This window comes from Lithobates pipiens, unplaced genomic scaffold (genome assembly GCF_037356315.1).
Source record: "Lithobates pipiens isolate NorthernLeopardFrog02 unplaced genomic scaffold, aLitPip1_a1.2 Scaffold_10, whole genome shotgun sequence".
In the NCBI taxonomy this organism is placed as follows: Eukaryota; Metazoa; Chordata; class Amphibia; order Anura; family Ranidae; genus Lithobates; species Lithobates pipiens.
Window position 1 is genome coordinate 101,237,799 of NW_027507686.1, and position 19,375 is coordinate 101,257,173.

The window sequence follows — 19,375 nt, forward strand, 5'->3', positions numbered from 1 at the left end:
CAGAGAAAAATCTTAGCCAGGTCGGTAAAGGAGTTGAAATCTGGCTCTTACATACCACAGTTGATAGATGAGAATGGCCAGAGGGCCTCTACCCCAACCCAAATAGTCGAAGTCTTTGAAAAATGTTACTCTGATCTCTACAACCCGCCCCGATTCAGGGTCTGGACAGGACAATATAGACAGATATGTAACCGGTTCTGGTCTACCAACCCTCTCATCGGAATCACGGGAGTACTTGGAGGACCCGATCACACTGGAAGAAGTCCAGACGGCCGTGGGACCTCCGAAGGTGGGCAAGGCTCCGGGCCCTGACGGATATACCGCACAATACTTTAAGACCTTCCTCCCTATTCTCGGCCTGCGCTTGGTGAATTTATTTAATACTCTGAGCTCAAATGGGGATTTTCCTGAGGATACCCTTAGAGCCCACATCTCGTTGATACCTAAGGAGGGCAAAGACCCGGGCCTATGTGGGAGCTACAGACCCATTTCCCTCCAAAATTCGGTCCTAAAACTATTCTCTAACTCCTCGCCACGTGATTGGCACATCACTTGTAGTCCCTTATACATATTGACCAGTTAGGTTTTATTCCCACCAGGGAAGATAGGGACAACACCACTAAGGTGCTTACCCTGATCCGTAAAGCAAAGTCATCTGGGACCCCTTGTCTTTTCATGAGTACTGATGCCGAGAAGGCTTTTGATCGGGTCAAATGGATATTAATGTTCTCGGTCCTTTGCCATATAGGTCTGAGTGAACGGATGCTGGCATGGATAAGTAAGATATACTCACGTACTTACATTCCACCGGACATCGCGCGTACGTTTATGTTGAACTTCCCCCCACCCCTTGTCACTAAGATCCGCAGTTTGCTTCACGGGTGGCATTCTGGCCTCCATTCCTGGTTCAGCAGATGCAATCTCATTAAAATGAACATACTCCCTAAATTTACTTATCTTTTCCAAGCTCTCCCGATCCAGATTCCAGTCCTGTTTTTTAAGCAAGCTCAATCCTTGCTCGCTCAATTTAACTGGGCCCACAAAAATCCCAGACTTAAGCGGTCACAGCTGACATTGTCTAAACAACAGGGAGGGTTGGTTCTCCCTAACTTGCGACGCTACTACCTGGCCTCCCATCTGGGCCGTGTATTGGACTGGAATCGAAACAAACTTTCTAAGCTCACTCCCGAATTCCGCTAAGAAGCGCCATGTGGTGCTATAAGTATTTACCCACAGAATTTATGTCACATCCCACTATAGGGGCTTAGTTGAAAGTCAGTCACCTGATCGCTACCCAAAACTTTGACTTCCCCCCTATTCCCTATACGTGGCCATCCAACCTTTGAACTGGGGACCCACTTAGAAATTCCAACCTAGACAATGCGTCTAAATTCGTCATTGATGGAAAATGGCCTTCTTTCTCAACCCTAACAGATCCGACAGGGCTTTTCCAACTGCCTTTTTGGAGAGCGGCGCAACGACATCATTTTCTCCATTCCATCCCCAATCCTCAAACGTTCGCCCGCCCTCAGACGGAGTTTGAGACTCTATGCAGGAGCGAAGGCCCTTTGGCCCACATTCTCTCTCAAACAGATTACCCACACTTAACCTGTCTGTCCAACTGGGAAAAGGACCTTAATTGCTAATTTTCCCCAGCACCTATCACTTTGGCTCTCAAAATGTCGCTGTGCATGAAGATACAGGAGACGAATTTTAAACTTCTCACCAGGTGGTATTTGACACCATCAAAGCTGCAGAAATGTTTCTCCTCTTCCTCGAACATATGCTGGAGGTGTGGAGAAGAAGAGGGCACGTTGCTGCACATTTTTTGGTCCTGTCTCAGCTTGGTGGACTTCTGGACAGAGATCCAATGCATAACACAAAAATTCACAGACTTCTCCATCCAGGAAGAGGCTGCATTCTTTCTCTTGCACCATTCACAGATTCCCATTAAGAAGTACAAAAAAATCTATTTTACGGCATGTGATAAATGCGGCGAAATCCTGCATCCCTCTCTAATGGAAAAAATGTTCCCCCCCTTTCATTACTCACTGGCTTAGGAAAATAGAGGACATTAAAAAAAATGGAGGACTTGATCCTCACATCACAAGGTATACAAGAATTTTTTAAACAAACCTGAGACATCTGGAATACCTTTATATTCTCGCTGGAAGGATGTCGGCTGCTATCGCCTTAGTGCTCTGAGCTTTCCTTGACTGGCCCCTTGGACAGTGGCTGCCATCGTGTCTCGTCCCCTCTTCTCCTTTTCTGATCTTTCAACCCTTCTCTTTTCTGCCTTCCTCCCCTATCTCTCACCCCCTCTACCCCCTCTCTCTTTTGGAAAGAGTGGAAAATTGGGAATGACGGCCCCACACCCCCCTCTGGATGGATTATGCCGGAGGGACCTGGGGTTTGTGTGACCCTGGATCTTGGTACAGTACTTTATCCGTGCCTCGAATCATTGTGATTGATGGAAGGCAGACTCACAGTTGCGAATATACCTGTATCAAGTATTGTTCAGCTGCTTTTTGCTCTGTATTTCTCTGTTGCATTATGTACTCGGGGGACCGTCTTCCCCTATTTGGAGAAAAAATTATATTTGAAAAAAAAAAGAAGCCTACGACACCTGGTATTCCCAGGCGGTTTTCCATCCAGGCATTAACCAGGCCCGACCCTGCTTAGCCTCCAAGATCAGACGAGATGGAACAGATTCAGGGTGATGTGGCCGTAGCCGATATCTTCAGGCACTCTCAACTCTCTTGACAAACACCAAGATGGTCACCTTGGAAACAAGCGGAAAAAAATAGGTCAACGGCCACAACATAAAAAGAAGCCTACGGCATCTGGAAATCCCAGGCGGTCTCCCATCCAGGTACTAAACTGGTCCCAACCCTGCTTAGCCTCTGAGATCAGATGAGATTGGGCTCTTTTAGGGTGGTGTGGCCGTAGGAGATTTCTTCAGGCACTCTCAACCTTGACTAACGCCAATATGGTCACCTTGGGAAACAAACAAAAAAATCAAGTCAACGCCAACAACATGAGAAGAAGTCTACAGCACCTAGTATTCCCAGGTGGTCTCCCATCCAGGTATTAACAAGGCCCGACCCTGTTTAGTCTCTGAGATCAGACGAGATCTGGTGCTTTCAGGGTTATGTGGCCATAGGCGAGCTCTTCAAGCACTCTCAACCCTCTTGACAAACACCAAGATGGTCACCTTGGTAAACAAACAAAAAAAAAAAACAAGTCAACGCCAACAACATAAAAATAAGCCTTCAGCACCTAGTATTCCCAGGTGGTCTCCAATCCAGGTACTAGCAAGGCCCGACCCTGTTTAGCCTCTGAGATCAGAGGAGATCGGGCGCTTTCAGGCTTATGTGCCCATAGGCAATCTCTTTGGGCACTCTCAACCCTCTTGACAAATGCCAAGATAGTCACCTTGGGAAACAAGCGAAAAAAAAACAGGTCAATGTCAACAACATAAAAAGAAGACTACGGCACCTGGTATTCCAAAGCCATCTCCCATCCAGGGACTAACTAGGCCCAACCCTTCTTAGCCTCAGAGATGAGAAGAGATAGGGCTCTTTCAGGGTGATGCTGCTGTAAGCGAACTCTTTGGGCACTCTCAACCCTCTTGACAAATGCCAAGATGGTCACCTTGGGAAACAAGCCAAAAAAAAACAAAACGAATCAAGGCCAACAACATAAAAAGAAGCCTACAATAACTGGTATTCCCAGGTGGTCTCCCATCCAGGTACTAACCAGGCCTGACTCTTCTTAGCCTCCAAGATCAGACGAGATTGGGTGCTTTCAGAGTGCTCGGACTCTTTCCCCATCACTAATGGGACGAGGCAGGGGTGCCCTCTGTCTCCCCTAATTTTTATTCTGACACTGGAACCACTTATGTGTCACGTTCGGAATGACCCGAATATTACTGGCATATCCAAACCCTCGGCACACCACAAAATTGCGGCGTACGCTAACGATCTAATTTCTTTCGTCTCCAATCCACACATTTCGCTTCCCAATATACTCGCGGCTCTCCGGCGATACGGCAGCCTATCAAACTATAAAATCAATTGCACCTTTGGCTGTATTGAATATATCGGTCCCGGATGGTGAGGCCAAGAGGCTCTGCTCCGCTTTTCCATTCTACTGAGCTGAAAAATCTATACGTTACCTGGGCGTTGACATCGCAGCGTATTTGGCGCAATTGTACCCGCTTAATTTTGTCCCTCTCCTGAATAGACTGAAATCTGATTTGGGAAACTGGCATGCTTTAACACTGACCTGGTTCAGGCGCTGTAATGCATTCAAAATGACGGCCCTCCAGCGGATTTTATACTTGTTCCAGACATTACCGATCCGGTTACCCCCAATTTTTTTCAGACAACTGCAGGTGCTGCTCCGGGACTTTATTTGGCCGCGCAAACCGCCCAGAGCCCGTTTGCAATTGCTTGCCAGACCAAAGGACAAGGGGGGTCTGGGTCTCCCAGATCTGAGACAATACTACAGAGTGACTCTGCTAGCGAGAGTCGTTGATTGGCATTGTAATGGCCCACACAAGCAGTGGGTGGAGATGGAGATTGAGGATGGATCCATTCCCCTATTGACCTCCCCGTGGCTCCTGTCCTCCCTACCAAAAGACCTCAGAGATCACCCCGTAGTGGGAGCTACGTTGGCTGTTGTGCGGAGGTTGTTCCGCTGCACACACATTGCTCCCCTGCCGTCACCAATGACTCCGGTTATAGGTAATCCAGACTTCCCACCGGGATTTACCAACAAGAAACTGCGACAGTTGACAGTGGTGGGGAAACAGCGTCTGGGAGAGGTGTGGCCCTCGGGAGGGCTCCCGACCACGCAAACTGTCGCCAAGCTTTCTGACCCTCCGCTTGACTTGTTTAGTGCTTATCAACTTCATCACTTTCTTCTGGCCATATAAAGGGCCCCCTACACTCCTAGAGACCTGACGCCCTATGAATCCATCTGTCACAAAAAGGAACCTGTGCGACACACCCTCTCCCTCCTGTACAACCTATTAAGTAGTCAGGAGGAGGAGTCGACCCCACCATTTATCCACAAATGGGAGAGGGACTTTGGCATCACATTTACCCCACAACAGATAGGCAAGATCCTGACATTAGTACATAAAGCTTCCATCGCAAACCAATATCAAGAATCAGGATACAAGATAGTCTCACGCTGGTATAGAGTCCCATACCTTCTGAATAAAATGAATAGATCGATCCCGGATGTTTGTTGGAGGTGCAATTCAGATACGGGGACCATGGGACACATTTTCTGGGCATGCCCGGCCTTGAGGAACTTTTGGGTGGAGGTGACCGAGACGATAAAAACTTTTAGAAATGTAGATATCGCAGACAACCCAGCAGCGTGCCTTCTACACTTGACCGAACAGCCTGTTCGAAAATACAAAAAAACCCTCCCGATGCAACTCCTGAACGCCGCCCGGGCCTGCATTCCCACACTGTGGAGGCAGCCTCAGCCCCCCATCCAAGGTGCTGTGGTATTCCAAAGTCAATCATATTCTCCGGATGGAAGAATTGACCGCCACCCTTCACAACACTGAAGACCCTTCACAACACTGAAGAGGCATTTAGTGTTACATGGAGGCCCTGGAGTTATTTTTCTGGTACTTGAGACTACATTCGGGAGGTGAGCAGCGCCCCTATCCCAGAAAAAGACTGAACATCTAACGTTTACCTACGTAGGCCATGTCTGCCCTGGGTGGCATCCCCCCCCTCCCTTTTTGTCTTTATTTTTCTATTTTTCCCCGCTGCCATCCCCCCCCCTCCTCTCTCTCCATCTTTGCACTCTCTTCTTCCCCCGTCCTCCCTTTTGACTATGCCTTGTCTCCTTACTAGCCTTTGGGACCCAGAAGAGCCCCAGGGTTCTGGACACGACCGGCTCATATTTTACTCTGGTTCACATAGGTCATGATAAGCTGACTCGCTGTGGTCCCAGTTGCTCTCCATGATTACATTTGTCCGAACAGGGCTGCATTAGTTATACTGTACTACATGTCCGAGGTGGGGTTTCTCTCTTTTCTGCATGAAACTCTAGGACTCCCCTCTGAGAACCCAGAGTTATTTGGCTGCCTATTTTTTGTTACCATGTAATTGTGACCCTGGGTCATGCTGTATGGTTGACTGTTATATTTATGTTGTTCTACTTATACTTAATAAAAGAATAAAACAAAAAAAAAAAAAATAAGTCAATGCCAACAACTTAAAAAAAGCCTATGGCATCGAGAAATCCCAGGCGTTCTCCCATCCAGGTACTAACCAGGTCCCAACCCTGCTTAGCCTCTGAGATCAACTGAGATTTGGCTCTTTCAGGGTGATGCAGCCATAGTAGACTTTTTCAGGCACGCTCAACCCTCTTGACAAACGCCAAGATGGTCACCTTGGGAAACAAAAAAAAAAAAACAAGTCAACGCCAACAACATAAAAAGAAGCCTACCGCACCTAGTATTTCCATACGGTCTCCCATCCAGGTATTAACAAGGCGCGACCCTTTCTAGTCTCTGAGATCAGCGGAGATTGGGCGCTTTCAGGGTGATGTGCCCATAGGCAATCTCTTTGGGCACTCTCATCCCTCTTGAAAAATGCCAAGATAGTCACCCTGGGAAACAAGCGAAAAATAACAGGTCAACGCCAACAACATAAAAAGAAGACTACGGCACCTAGTATTCCAAGGCCGTCTCCCATTCAAGTACTAACTAGGCCCAACCCTTCTTAGCCTCTGAAATCAGAAGAGATAGGGTGCTTTCAGGGTGATGCGGCTGTAAGCGATCTCTTTAGGCACTCTCAACCCTCTTGACAAATGCCAAGATGATCACTTTGGGAAACAAGCGAAAAAAACAGGTCAACACCAACAACATAAAAATAAGCCTGCGGCATCTGGAAAACCCAGGCGGTCTCCCATCCAGGTACAAACCAGGCCCAACCCTGCTTAGCCTCTGAGACCAAACGAGATTGGGCGCTTTCAGGGTGTTGTGCTCGTAGGCAATTTCTTTGTGCACTCTCAACCCTCTTGACACATGCCAAGATGGTTACCTTGGGAAACAAGGGAAAATAAAACAGGTCAACGCCGACAACATAATGAGAAGCCTATGGCACCTGGTATTCCCAAGCTGTCTCCCATCCAGGTACTAACCAGGCCCATCGCTGCTTAGCCTCCGAGATCAGATGAGATTGGGCTCTTTCAGGGTGATTTGGCCGTAGGCACTCTCTTTGGGCACTCTGAAGCCTCTTGACAAAGGCCAAGATGGTCACCTTGGGAAACAAGCTAAAAAAAACAGGTCAAAGCCAACAACATAAAAAGAAGCCTACGGCATCCAGTATTCCCAGGCGATCTCCCAATCAAGACACTAACCAGACCAGATCCTTCTATGGCACCTGGTCTTCCCAGGCAGTCTCCCATCCAGGTACAAACCAGGCCTGACGCTGCTTAGCCTCTGAAATCAGACGAGATCGGGTGCTTTCAGGTTGATGTGGCCGTAAGCATTCTCTTCAAGACACGCCCAACCCTCTTGACAAACGCCAAGATGGTCGCCTTGAGAAACAAGCAAAAAAAACAGGTCAAAGCCAACAACATAAAAAGAAGCCTATGGGCTTACAGGGGACCCTAAGAGATGGGACCCACTAGCTCTGTCATGGTTCGGATGCTGTAATATGAACGCAATGCCCGACTTCTGTATCTACTACAAGCCTTACCTATCAAAATACCCCAGACTTTCTTTCATGCGGTTCGCTCAATCTTTATCAAGTTCCTCTGGCGCGGAAAACATATGCGTATTGGTAGGGCAATGCTGTTGCGACCGAAATTGCGGGGAGGTATTGGCTTCCCGGACCCTGCTCTATATTACACAGCGACGCACATGACACCGGTGGTTGACTGGTGCTGGTGTTCTGCCATATACTGTCCGGCCATGATATAGTGTCTGCGCCGTACTGCGCATGAGCAGTACGGAGCAGACGAAGCTTTGGAAAATCTCCGAAGCCGAACGGCGCCTGCGCGGTGAGTGGAGGTGGTAGCCCCACCATCCAAGCGGACATAGGGTTGTGAATATTAGAGGGCCCCTCGCAGGCGAGCTTTGCTCGCCACGCTTCGGGCTCGGCCTCGCTGCGCTCGGCTCTTTTATATTCTTACTCTATGTCCACTTGGATAGTGGGGATAGAACCTGGACTCAGTGCGCAGGCGCCGTTCATGCTCGGCAATTTTCGGAATCTGTGTTGCTGTGTACTGCGCATGCGCAGCACACAGCGGACACTATCCGATTTGGGACCATATGTGATAAGACACCGGCATGGGGAACTGAAGCTATGGGTCAAGCTAGAGCAGGAGATGGTGCGGGTTCCACTGACTGGTCTGCCTTGGGCGGGGAGGCCATTGGAGCCCTGTGTGACTACTCACCCGTTAATTGGCCCCTCGCTCGCCGAGATGGATAGTTTTTTTCACCTTTCCCACCTGACTAACTTCCCTTCTCCTATGACCCCAATTATTGGACATCCTAGGTTCCCTCCGGGCCTGTCTGACCAGGCCTTTACCAGGCAAGCCCCGAAAGGGCTTCTGAGAGCATCCCTATTTCTTGGACCCACGGGCTTGATTCCCATCGGGACCATACTGCTAGAGCAAGTACCTGTTGCATTGGATAGCTGGAGAGCTAGACAGCTAATCCATTTCCTCGGATCACTACCTAACCATTCGTTCTTCTCTAGACAATTCCACCCCTTCGAGGAACTTTGCCTGGATGATGGCCCAGTTCGTGGTTTCCTCTCTAGGTCCTACCAAATCCTGACAGACGCAGAATCCTCCACGGATCCACCCTTCCTAGCTAAATGGAAAAGGGACTTACAAACTACATTCTCCAAACCACAGAAGGACAGAATACTCTTTTTCGCCCATAAGTCGTCACTCTGCAGTAAATATCAGGAGATCTCATATAAGCTGATCACACGCTGGTATCGTACACCGGTGGTGTTGGCCAAAATATTCCCCGCTCAATCTGACCGCTGCTGTCGCTGCGGGCAACAGGCTGGCACCATTCTCCACATTTTCTGGGAATGCCCTAAATTACAAACATTCTGGCAGCCTGTCCTGAGACTCACCCACAAGTTCACAGACATTTCCTTAGCCAATGATCCCGCAGCAGTTCTTCTCAATCTAACTCCTATGTCGAGAAAGCGTTATCATAAGTCCTTACTTAAACATCTCCTCAATGCAGCTAGGGCCTGTATCCCAAGTCAGTGGAAAGAGCAATCTGCTCCAATGGTGACCCAGTGGTTCGCAAGGGTAAATGATATTGAACGAATGGAAGACCTGACTGCCACAATGAGGGATAAAACGGAGGAGCATGGGAACAGATGGTTCTACTGGACCCAGTTTCGCTTTTCGGAAGAATACCTCCGCGAGACATAGTAAGCTCATGGTGATCGTTGGAGATCGCTGTTCCAAACGTTGGACAGCTGATGAGCTGGTGAGCCGAGGGCGTCTCTTGCTCCCTGGGAGGGGACCCCATCCTATCCACTCTACCCACGACACCCCCTTACCCCTTCTTTTCCTTTTCTGCCATTTCCTTCCCCAATCTTCTCTTTCCCCTTCTCCCTCCTTTCAGTTCTACTATTTCCCTTCTTAACTCAAAAAAGGGAAAAGAAAATGGTATGTTCCGACCCCATTTGACTACTACACAATACTCTTCCCCTATCTATGGATATCTAAACTCTTCGAGGATAGCAGGGCTAGTATCAATAATATTTTAAGTGGGGGGGGGGGGTGTGGCCGGATGTTGACGGGAGAGAGTGTGAGTGAGGAGTGAGAGCATGGTGCTGCTCTACCCCTCGGTATCCTGCTTAGTTCGATAACCCCGTCCTGCTCCTCCCCAAGCTACCTGATCCCATCGGATGCTGCCTAAAGGCCTCTCGCTATACCTTGTTCGTATGTCTCCCATGCTCGTTCAAGCTGCGGGCTGGTGACTCCGGGGTCGGGTGTGTGTGTGGTTGTTGCGTGGGGACTACCGCTCTCTGTGGGCTGCTGGCTGTCGGTCGGAGCGGGGGGCTGAGAGTCTCGCTGGGGATCTCGCGAGATCTCGAGCGGCCCCAGGGTTCCTGTAGCGCTGCGGTGCTTCTCCCTCCGCTCCGCTAGAGCTTGGCGTACAGACACGTGTGATGCCCTAGGCTCTGAGCGGCGGGCTGCCTGACACGCGTAGCGTAGGTGAGAGGGGACTCCTGTGTAGGGCTCCCTCTCCCCCGCTCACTCCCCTTCGCTCGTTGCTCTTTGCCCCCCCTCCGCTCGAGTTGTCACTGTGGCTGGTGAGACAGGAGGAAATGAACCGGAGAATACACTGACAGCGCTGACAGCTTAGTCTTTTGGGGAAGAGAGAGGAAGACCTGGACGATTTGGATGCCTTGCATATCTGCTTCGTATGGATCCATGGAAGGTTATGTGGACATGATCTGGCAACTAAGATAAGTGTCTCTCTTCCCTTTTTGATTGAAGTGAACTACTACTGATTAAAATTGATGGAAAATTGTTTTGAATATATGCAAATATACACCAACACAAAGATCTTGATTCAACGGTAGATCTGTCGCTGCAGGATTATTGCGGGGGTTGAAGGTTGGCTGCCAATTAGTATTGTCCCCTTTTGATAAGCGAGTAACTCTCATATACATAAGGAGAAAACCATATAACATTTCTGCCCCCCCCCCCCCCCCCCCCCACCCCTCTTTTTTTTTTTTTTTTTTTTTTTGAGTGTGCTACATTACCCTTTTCCTGCTGGATCAGCTAAATAAGTGGAAGCTAACCATTTGCGAGGTGGTTTTATAAGTGGCCAATTAAGATCAATTATGTCAAGAAAAAGATCCCCTGAGGAGCAAATACCCGTAGAGGGTCAACAAATCACCCGAGCCGCTAAGGACAAAACCAATCAAATGGCTGCAGTGTCGGCAGCGGCAAAATTGGAGCGCTATGCCCACTCTGGTCCACCATCACCCGGTAATTCAAGTTCTCAGCAGGGAAACCTACACAATAAAGATACCAAAAACTCTTCCGCGGATAGAAGGAGTCAAGGCCAGCCTCTGGCCAACCCTACTTTATCAGTGGCTAAACTGGGGGGAAATAAGGGAGGGGGGTAAACCAGCAATAGTTACAACAAATTTGGAAACAACACAAAGTAGCTCTTACCTACCGACGCCGGGCAACCAGGATGAGGAGCCCACATTAAGGGACATTTTGAATGCAATTAAGGAATGCAAAGATTCAATATCCAGGTTTGATGAACAGCTAAGATATATAAAGGAGGAACTATTGTCTATGAGGCAGGATTTGAATAGGACTATATTGAGAACTACCGAGCTCGAGGAACGCATGGGTGCGATGGAGGATGAGCTGAGGCCCGTGAGACTGGAAATTGATTCACTTAAAAAAACAGTTACTACACAAGCAGATAAACTCGACGAAATGGAGAATAGGAATCGAAGAAATAATATCAGGGTGCTAGGCCTCCCTGAACATTGCGAGGGGACTAATTTGATAGGCTTTTTTGAGGAGTGGTTCAGGGAACTTTTTGGGGCGACAACCTTCACCCCGACATTCGCAATAGAACGGGCACATCGTACCCCGGTAAAAACCCGCCATATGGGGGAGCGCCCTAGGCCTATAATGCTTAAGATCCTTAATTATCAGGACAAAGTGTCCCTACTGCGAGAGGCCAGAATGAGGGGAGACATTAGATTTAAAGGAGCTAGGATCTCTCTGTATCCTGATTTTTCCCCTGACCTTCAGAAAAGAAGAGCCGAATTTATCCCAGTCAAACGAGAAATGGTTAAATATAGGTTAGAGTATGCACTCCTCTATCCAGCCCGCCTAAGGGTGATTGCATCAGGAAAGACGTTTTTTTTCAATACGCCAGAGGAAGCATCCCAATGGCTAGATGAAACTAAAAAGGACCTATAAATACATATTATAGGGCAGTTAGGTGGATTTCAAGGGATGCGGGGGTACACATTTTTGGGGGGGGAGTGGGCAGGAACAGGGGGTATCCTTGTTGCAACTTTTTGTAGCTGGTATAGTGCACAATGCAGGTGGGGGGTAGGGGCTGAGCAATAAGGGTGTGTGGAGTACAAGTAGGTATTTGTAGTGGGGGACAAAGGGTTCCCATGAGTGGGTGTAGATTTTGGGTGAAAGCACCCAGTAGGATTGGTATGGGTGAGAGGTGGGAGTGCTGTGAGAAGGCCACAAATATACCCCTAGGGGGTAGCCCTATGGGGCGAGGGGGGTGGGGGAGGGAGTTTGGTAAGCGGGGAGGAGGGAGAGATGGGATGGCAAGGTGGGGTAAGGGAAGAATAATAAAAATAACACAAGGATACACAAATTTAGAGATGCACTATTTAGAAGGGGATGTGATAAAATATTATATAGTATATAGGATACACGTATGCACAGTCAAGGGGAAAAAGGGAAAAGATTTTTTGGTACTACTATTTTGTATATTTTTTCACTTCTTTTTTTGGTTAAAACTGCCCAATGTATGGGTCATTAAGTAGGGATGCAGGCGAAAAGGATTAAGATAATATCGTGGAATGTGTGGGGCCTGGGAGATCTGACTAAAAGAAAAGTGGTCTTGTCAGCCCTAGAGGGCAAAGGACCCGGATTATTGTGTCTCCAGGAGACGCATTTAACGGGTGAGACGACACGGTGTTTACAAAGCCGGAAATTCCAGACCCAGTTCCATTCCGTATTCTCAACATATGCAAGAGGGGTTAGCATTCTTGTTGATAAGGCTGTCCGGTTCTCCTGCTACAACAGTCTCATAGATGTAAAGGGTAGATACATTTTCCTATACTGCCAAATTGAAAATAATCCCTATGTGGTGGCCAATATATATGTCCCCCCTCCATTCAAACTGGAGATTCTATATGAGTTATTATCTTTTGTAATAGATAAACCCGGCATCCCTGTGATAGCAATAGGAGACTTTAATGAAGTCTTGGATAAAGCTTTGGACAGGTTCCCAACTGCAAATATACCAACAGGGAGAGATGAAACGAGGCTAGCCCGCTTCTTACAAGAAGTTGGTCTATGCGACGCATGGCGCATTCGGTATCGGGGGGAGCGACAGTATTCTTGCTACTCAGCATCTTTCTCTACACTATCGAGACTTGATATGGCTTTGGTGAATAGTAGTGCGTTGCCACGAGTGGATGAGGTGGAATATGCCCGAGAGGAGTCTCGGATCACTCCCCCCTAATATTGACACTCTGTGTAGGTAAGACACAATACTCTGGCCAATGGAAAATTGACCCTGTATGGTTGGAATTAATAAAGGATACTGACCGGGTGACAACTGAGTTAAAGGAGTTTATCTACGTTAACACGGGTACAGTATCAGCGGGTGTTGTGTGGGACTCCTTAAAGGCCTTTTTGAGGGGTCTCTTTATCCAACAAATTGCTAGAAACCGGGCCGAGACGAAAAAACAGGAAGAGGAAGCCATTAAGGCGGTGTCATTGTCAGAAAGACAATATATTATCAATCCGAATCCTATTACACAGAAGGCTTGGCTTGATAATCAGCAAGAGTATAGGACAATTACCAGGCGTAAGATGGATAATAGGCGTATATTGCAGAAACAAGTAAATTTTGGGGAGGGAGAGAAAGTGGGACGAATATTGTCCTTGCTAGTTAAAGCAAATACGGCCCCCCCAGTGATATTATCAATTAGGACGCCAGGGGGAGAGACGACTATTGAATCATCCACTATTAACAATACATTTTATCGCTATTATAGCTCATTATATAAATCCCAAGGGGGGAGTGAAGGGGGAGATATGGCTGCTTTTCTGGGGATCTTGGATATGCCAACAGTAACAGAGGAAGATTTGGCAATATTGGAGGCCCCAATTACTATTGAGGAACTCCAAAAAGCGGTGGCAGAGATGCCTAACTTAAAAGCACCAGGGCCCGATGGACTACCAATCGAGGTCTACAAGAAGTATGGAGAGGTTCTGCTCCCACAATTGTTGGAGACATTGAGACAGGCCTTGGAGTATGGAACCTTGCCGTCCTCGATGCTGGAAGCCACTATAGTGGTTATTCCCAAAGAGGATAAGGACCCTATGGACCCGGCCTCATATCGTCCGATCTCGCTCTTGGGGTCGGACGTAAAAATTTTAGCAAAAGTGCTCGCAACACGTTTAAAAAGAAGTGTCCATAAACTCGTTCACCCTGATCAGTCGGGCTTCATTCCGAATAGATCCACCAGTGTTAATATCCGTAGACTCTTCTTGAACACCCAGATTCCGGTAGATAACGGAGGCGCCAGAGCAGTTTTGACTCTGGACGCAGCCAAAGCATTTGACACCCTTGAATGGGTATATTTATTTAAAGCGCTTACTAGATTTGGGTTTGGCCCAAATTTCATCAAATGGGTAAAACTACTCTACACTGATCCAAGAGCGAAAATTAAAATTAATAATGAGCTCTCCGAGACGTTCCTGTTGGAACGAGGCACGAGACAGGGGTGCCCCCTTTCCCCTTTATTATTTGTTTTGGCAATGGAGCCGCTGGCTATTGCCATTAGGGCCTGCCCTAATATACAGGGATTTAGGAGAGGACAGTCGGAGGAAAAAATCGCATTGTTTGCCGACGACGTCTTGCTGTTCCTAGGGGATGTCCAAAACTCATTGAAAGTGGTAATGAAGATGATTGGAGAATTTGGTCTTATATCAGGATTAACCATCAATTGGGATAAGTCCGCCCTACTGCCATTGGTAAGGGGGTCTACTGGCGCTCCCCAGGATATTGTGAATCTGAAACAGGTAGAGAAGCTTAAATATCTGGGGGTGTGGATTGCTAGAGATGTAAATTCATACCTGGAAGATAACTTATCCCCTCTTTTAGTGAAGCTAAAACAAAAGGCTGATATCTGGAGCCGCCTTCCCCTCTCATTGGCGGGTCGCTGCAACCTGGTTAAGATGGTATGGCTCCCTCAAATTCTGTATTTTCTCCACAATTCACCATTATGGATTGGGGAAGGGTGGTTTAAGAAAATAGAATCCTTATTCAGACTTTTTATATGGAAAAGGGGTCCCTCGAGGATTAGCTTGCGGACCTTGCAGCTACCGCCGGAAGAGGGGGGGTTGGCGGTACCACATCCTAGACTCTATTATTTGGCGGCCCAGCTACAACATCTAGCTGGAGCAATAGTAATAAATGAAACCAATCCCTGCCATAAGTTATTAATGCTAGGATGTCCACATAACACGCTTTTGGAGGCGCTAGAGGCAAACTCGTTTAATATATACTGTCCAACGATTATTCAGGTTACTAAACTTTGGAAAACAGCCAAGGACCTATTGGGATATCAGAAGACATCTGTGTTGGCCCCCCTATGGGATAATAGGAATCTGGAGGAGCTATTTAAAGTCGAAAGATGTAAGGAGTGGGTAAATCAAGGGATATATAAACTAGCACAAATGTTCCAGGGTTCAGATATCAGGTCATTTGTCGACTTAAAGTCAGAATTTTCTCTATCAAACCGCTCATTTTATAAATACCTCCAGGTCAGACATGCAATCCAGGCTCAATTTAGATCACAGGAGGTGCAGCTGAATCAGATCCCGGTGCTGTCCCAAATTATGTCTCGGGACACACTTAAGGGCTTGATCTCATTCCTATATACTAGGCTGGGGGATAAAGTACTAGATCGAAGAGGTACGATCAAAAGTAAAAGGAAATGGGAGAGGGACGTGGGCCCACTGTCTGTACCCGACTGGGATTGGATAATGGAACAGGGAACTAAGGTCTCCATCTCTCCGTCACAGAAAGCCTCCCAACTCTTCTTCTTTCACGGGGTATATTATACACCTAGGAAAATGTTTAGAATAGGGTGGAGAGATAATGATCAGTGTCCTAGATGTGGCCGGGCCGGAGACTTCATTCATATGTTTTGGAGGTGTCCGAAACTCTTTAGATACTGGACACAGGTGATAGAGCATGTGAATGAAGTCTTCGGTTTGACATTGGATGCAACAGTGAGGACTTGCTTGTTGGCTATACCAGAGGGATATAAAATCCCTAAAAATATATTTATACCAGTGACTAGATGCCTTTTCCAGGCAAGGAAGCTAATTGCTCAAAATTGGCAGTCACATTCTAGCCCACTACCTGAAATATGGATGGCCAATATAAAGAAAATAATTAGTAACGAAAGGGTTTTTTTCGTTAAGCAGGGTAATAGTAGGAAGTTTGAAAGTATATGGAGCCTCGGATTGTTGAAATTGGGGATTCCCCTATAAGTAGTTGAGACAGAATGTGTGTTTTTTGGTGATATTTCCTTTAGCGACTTTTGTCAGGTAGTCTCTTATTTAGTGTGTGCTTTCATGCGCTGGGGGGTGGGGGTGGGATTGAGCGGAGGGGGGGAGGGGAGAATATACACACCTAGGTGTAATATAAGGTAAATAATTATGGTGGTTGGGCTAAAAATGAGTTGTAGGCAGTGGGGTTTTGTTATCTAGATTGTTTACCTATTTTCGGATATACATAAATTTTTTTTTAAATAGTAAAGAAAAGAGGAAAGAAATGAAAAAAGAGAAGAAAATATTTGAATAAATAAGCCACAATGATGTGCAAACTGGGAGGGGAGAAATATGAGCTTAAAGGTGAATCGAGTCTCCCGAATAAACTCACTGAGGTGGCAGAAAAAAAATAAAAAAGAAAAAAATAATAATATTTTAAGTGGTAGAGGATCCCAACGAGATGGAGCTTTAATCTCATCTTGATATGACCGCAAAGCTGTACACATGATATTCTCCTCGGACTTCTTACCATTGGCTCTGATATCCATGCAATATGATCGTTTGTTTGTAACTATTTGTATCACACATTCTGTGAAGTTGCCTTTGCATTGTATGTTGCATACTACTAAATAAAAAAAAATAAAAAAAAAGAAGCCTATGGCACCTGGTATTCCCAGGCGGTCTCCCATCCAGGTACTAACCAGGCCCGACACTGTTTAGCATCCGGAGTTCAGACGAGATTGGGTGCTTTCAGGGTGATGGGGCCGTAGGTAATCTCTTCGGGCACTCTCAACCCTCTTGACATACGCCAAGATGGTCACCTTGGGAAACAAGTGAAAAAAAAAACAGGTCAAGGCCAACAACATAAAAAGAAGCCTACAGCACCTAGTATTCCCAGGTGGTCTCCAAACCAGGTACTAGCAAGGCCCAACCCTGTTTAGCTTCTGAGATCAGAGGAGATCGGGTGCTTTCAGGGTTATGTGCCCATAGGCAATCTCTTTGGGCATTCTCAACCCTCTTGACAAATGCCAAGATAGTCACCTTGAGATACAAGCGATAAAAAACAGGTCAATGTCAACAACATAAAAAGAAGAATACGGCACCTGGTATTTCAACGCCATCTCCCATCCAGGTACTAACTAGGCCCAACCCTTCTTAGCCTCAGAGAAGAGAAGAGATAGGGCTCTTTCAGGGTGATGCTGCTGTAAGCGATCTCTTTGGGCACTCTCAACCCTCTTGACAAATGCCAAGATGGTCACCTTGGGAAACAAGCAAAAAAAAAAAAACGAATCAACGCCAACAACATAAAAAGAAGCCTACAATAACTGGTATTCCCTGGTGGTCTCCCATCCAGGTACTAACCTGGCCCGACTCTTCTTAGCCTCCAAGATCAGACAAGATTGGGTGCTTTCAGAGTGATGTGGCCATAGGCAATCTCTTCAGGCACTCTCAACCCTCTTGACAAACACCAAGATGGTCACTTTGGGAAACAAGCGAAAAAAAAACAGGTCAACGCCAACAACATAAAAAGAAGTCTACGACACCTGGTATTCCCAGGCGGTTTCCCATCCAGGTACTAACAAGGCCCGACTCTTCTTAGGCTCCAACATCAAACGAGATCGGGTGCTTTCAGGGTGATGTGCCCGTAGGCAATCTCTTCAGGCACTTTCAACCCTCTTGACAAAAGCCAAGATGGTCACCTTGGGAAACAAGTGGAAAAAAAAACAGGTCAAGGCCAACAACATAAAAGGAAGCCTACAGCACCTAGTATTCCCAGGTGGTCTCCAATCCAGGTACTAGCAAGGCCCAACCCTGTTTAGCTTCTGAGATCAGAGGAGATCAGGCGCTTTCAGGGTTATGTGCCCATAGGCAATCTCTTTGGGCATTCTCAACCCTCTTGACAAATGCCAAGATAATCACCTTGAGACACAAGCGAAAAAAAACAGGTCAATGTCAACAACATAAAAAGAAGAATACGGCACCTGGTATTCCAACGCCATCTCCCATCCAGGTACTAACTAGGCCCAACCCTTCTTAGCCTCAGAGAAGAGAAGAGATAGGGCTCTTTCAGGGTGATGCTGCTGTAAGCGATCTCTTTGGGCACTCTCAATAAATATAAAGTTATCTATACTCTGTGTTGAAAAGTTTAATATGTTGGTCTAATTATGCACTGTTCTACTGTTGTTAACTGCCCGATACCTGCTGCAGTGATGTTCTATAATGCGTTTGATGTCGTAGTTAAGATGCCAAAGAAGCTCCGTGCACGCCCGATTGCGACTGCATGGACCATGGGATGCTGGAGGGGTACTGCACCGACGAGTTCCTCTCTCTGCAGTGCCTTACCTCTTCCCCCACTAGGCCCCTCTGCCCTAACCGGCAGGTTCTCTCCGATAGGAGCTTTAGCAATTCCCCGATCTATCCCCACCCCTCCTACCCTCCTCCTCCCTACTAACTCCGGACCTTCTCCGCTTCGTTACTGCTTTTCCTTTTTCTCCTCCTCTTCCTCTGTGCTTGAACTCTATATCTACTACTGACTCTGGTGGGGACCGCCGGCCGGGTACCACTGCCGTCATGGCCCTGAAGCTGGTTTCCTGGAATGTGAAAGGGCTGAATGTACCTGAAAAAAGGTCCAGCTGCCTAACAGAATTGTGGCGGATGAAGCCCCAAATAGTTTTCCTCCAGGAGACCCATTTCAGGACAGACCAAATACCACAGCTTTATAGTAAGCACTTCCCCCTGGCCCACCACAGCACGTCCCCTACTTCCAAATCGAGAGGAGTGTGTGTTCTTCTTGCTAAAAACTTGCCGTGGCGCCTGTTAGCTGTCCAAGCCGATAGTGAAGGGAGATATCTCTTCATTAAGGGAACTCTCCACTCGCAAACTTTTACTCTTGCCAACCTATACATGCCGAATGTGGACCAGCTGCCGGCCTTAGAAGCATCTTTGGATGCCCTGGCTGCATTCTCGGAGGGTACTTTGATCGTTGGGGGGGACTTTAACCTCACCTTGGACCCCCGCAGAGACTCATCATCGGGCACCTCTGCGATTTCTGCGAGAA

The 19,375-nt window shown here is 47.3% G+C and overlaps 7 pseudogenes; all 7 read right to left on the minus strand.

The window, feature by feature from the left end:
- Positions 1-2,831: 2,831 nt before the first annotated feature.
- LOC143950388 (5S ribosomal RNA) lies at positions 2,832-2,951 on the minus strand (annotated as a pseudogene).
- A 95-nt stretch (positions 2,952-3,046) lies between these two features.
- LOC143944479 (5S ribosomal RNA) lies at positions 3,047-3,165 on the minus strand (annotated as a pseudogene).
- A 3,962-nt stretch (positions 3,166-7,127) lies between these two features.
- On the minus strand, positions 7,128-7,246 carry LOC143957105 (5S ribosomal RNA; annotated as a pseudogene).
- Positions 7,247-16,969: 9,723 nt separating this feature from the next.
- On the minus strand, positions 16,970-17,089 carry LOC143942883 (5S ribosomal RNA; annotated as a pseudogene).
- A 101-nt stretch (positions 17,090-17,190) lies between these two features.
- On the minus strand, positions 17,191-17,309 carry LOC143943319 (5S ribosomal RNA; annotated as a pseudogene).
- A 321-nt stretch (positions 17,310-17,630) lies between these two features.
- Positions 17,631-17,749, minus strand: LOC143956679 (5S ribosomal RNA; annotated as a pseudogene).
- A 320-nt stretch (positions 17,750-18,069) lies between these two features.
- LOC143956435 (5S ribosomal RNA) lies at positions 18,070-18,188 on the minus strand (annotated as a pseudogene).
- Between the last annotated feature and the right edge of the window lie 1,187 nt (positions 18,189-19,375).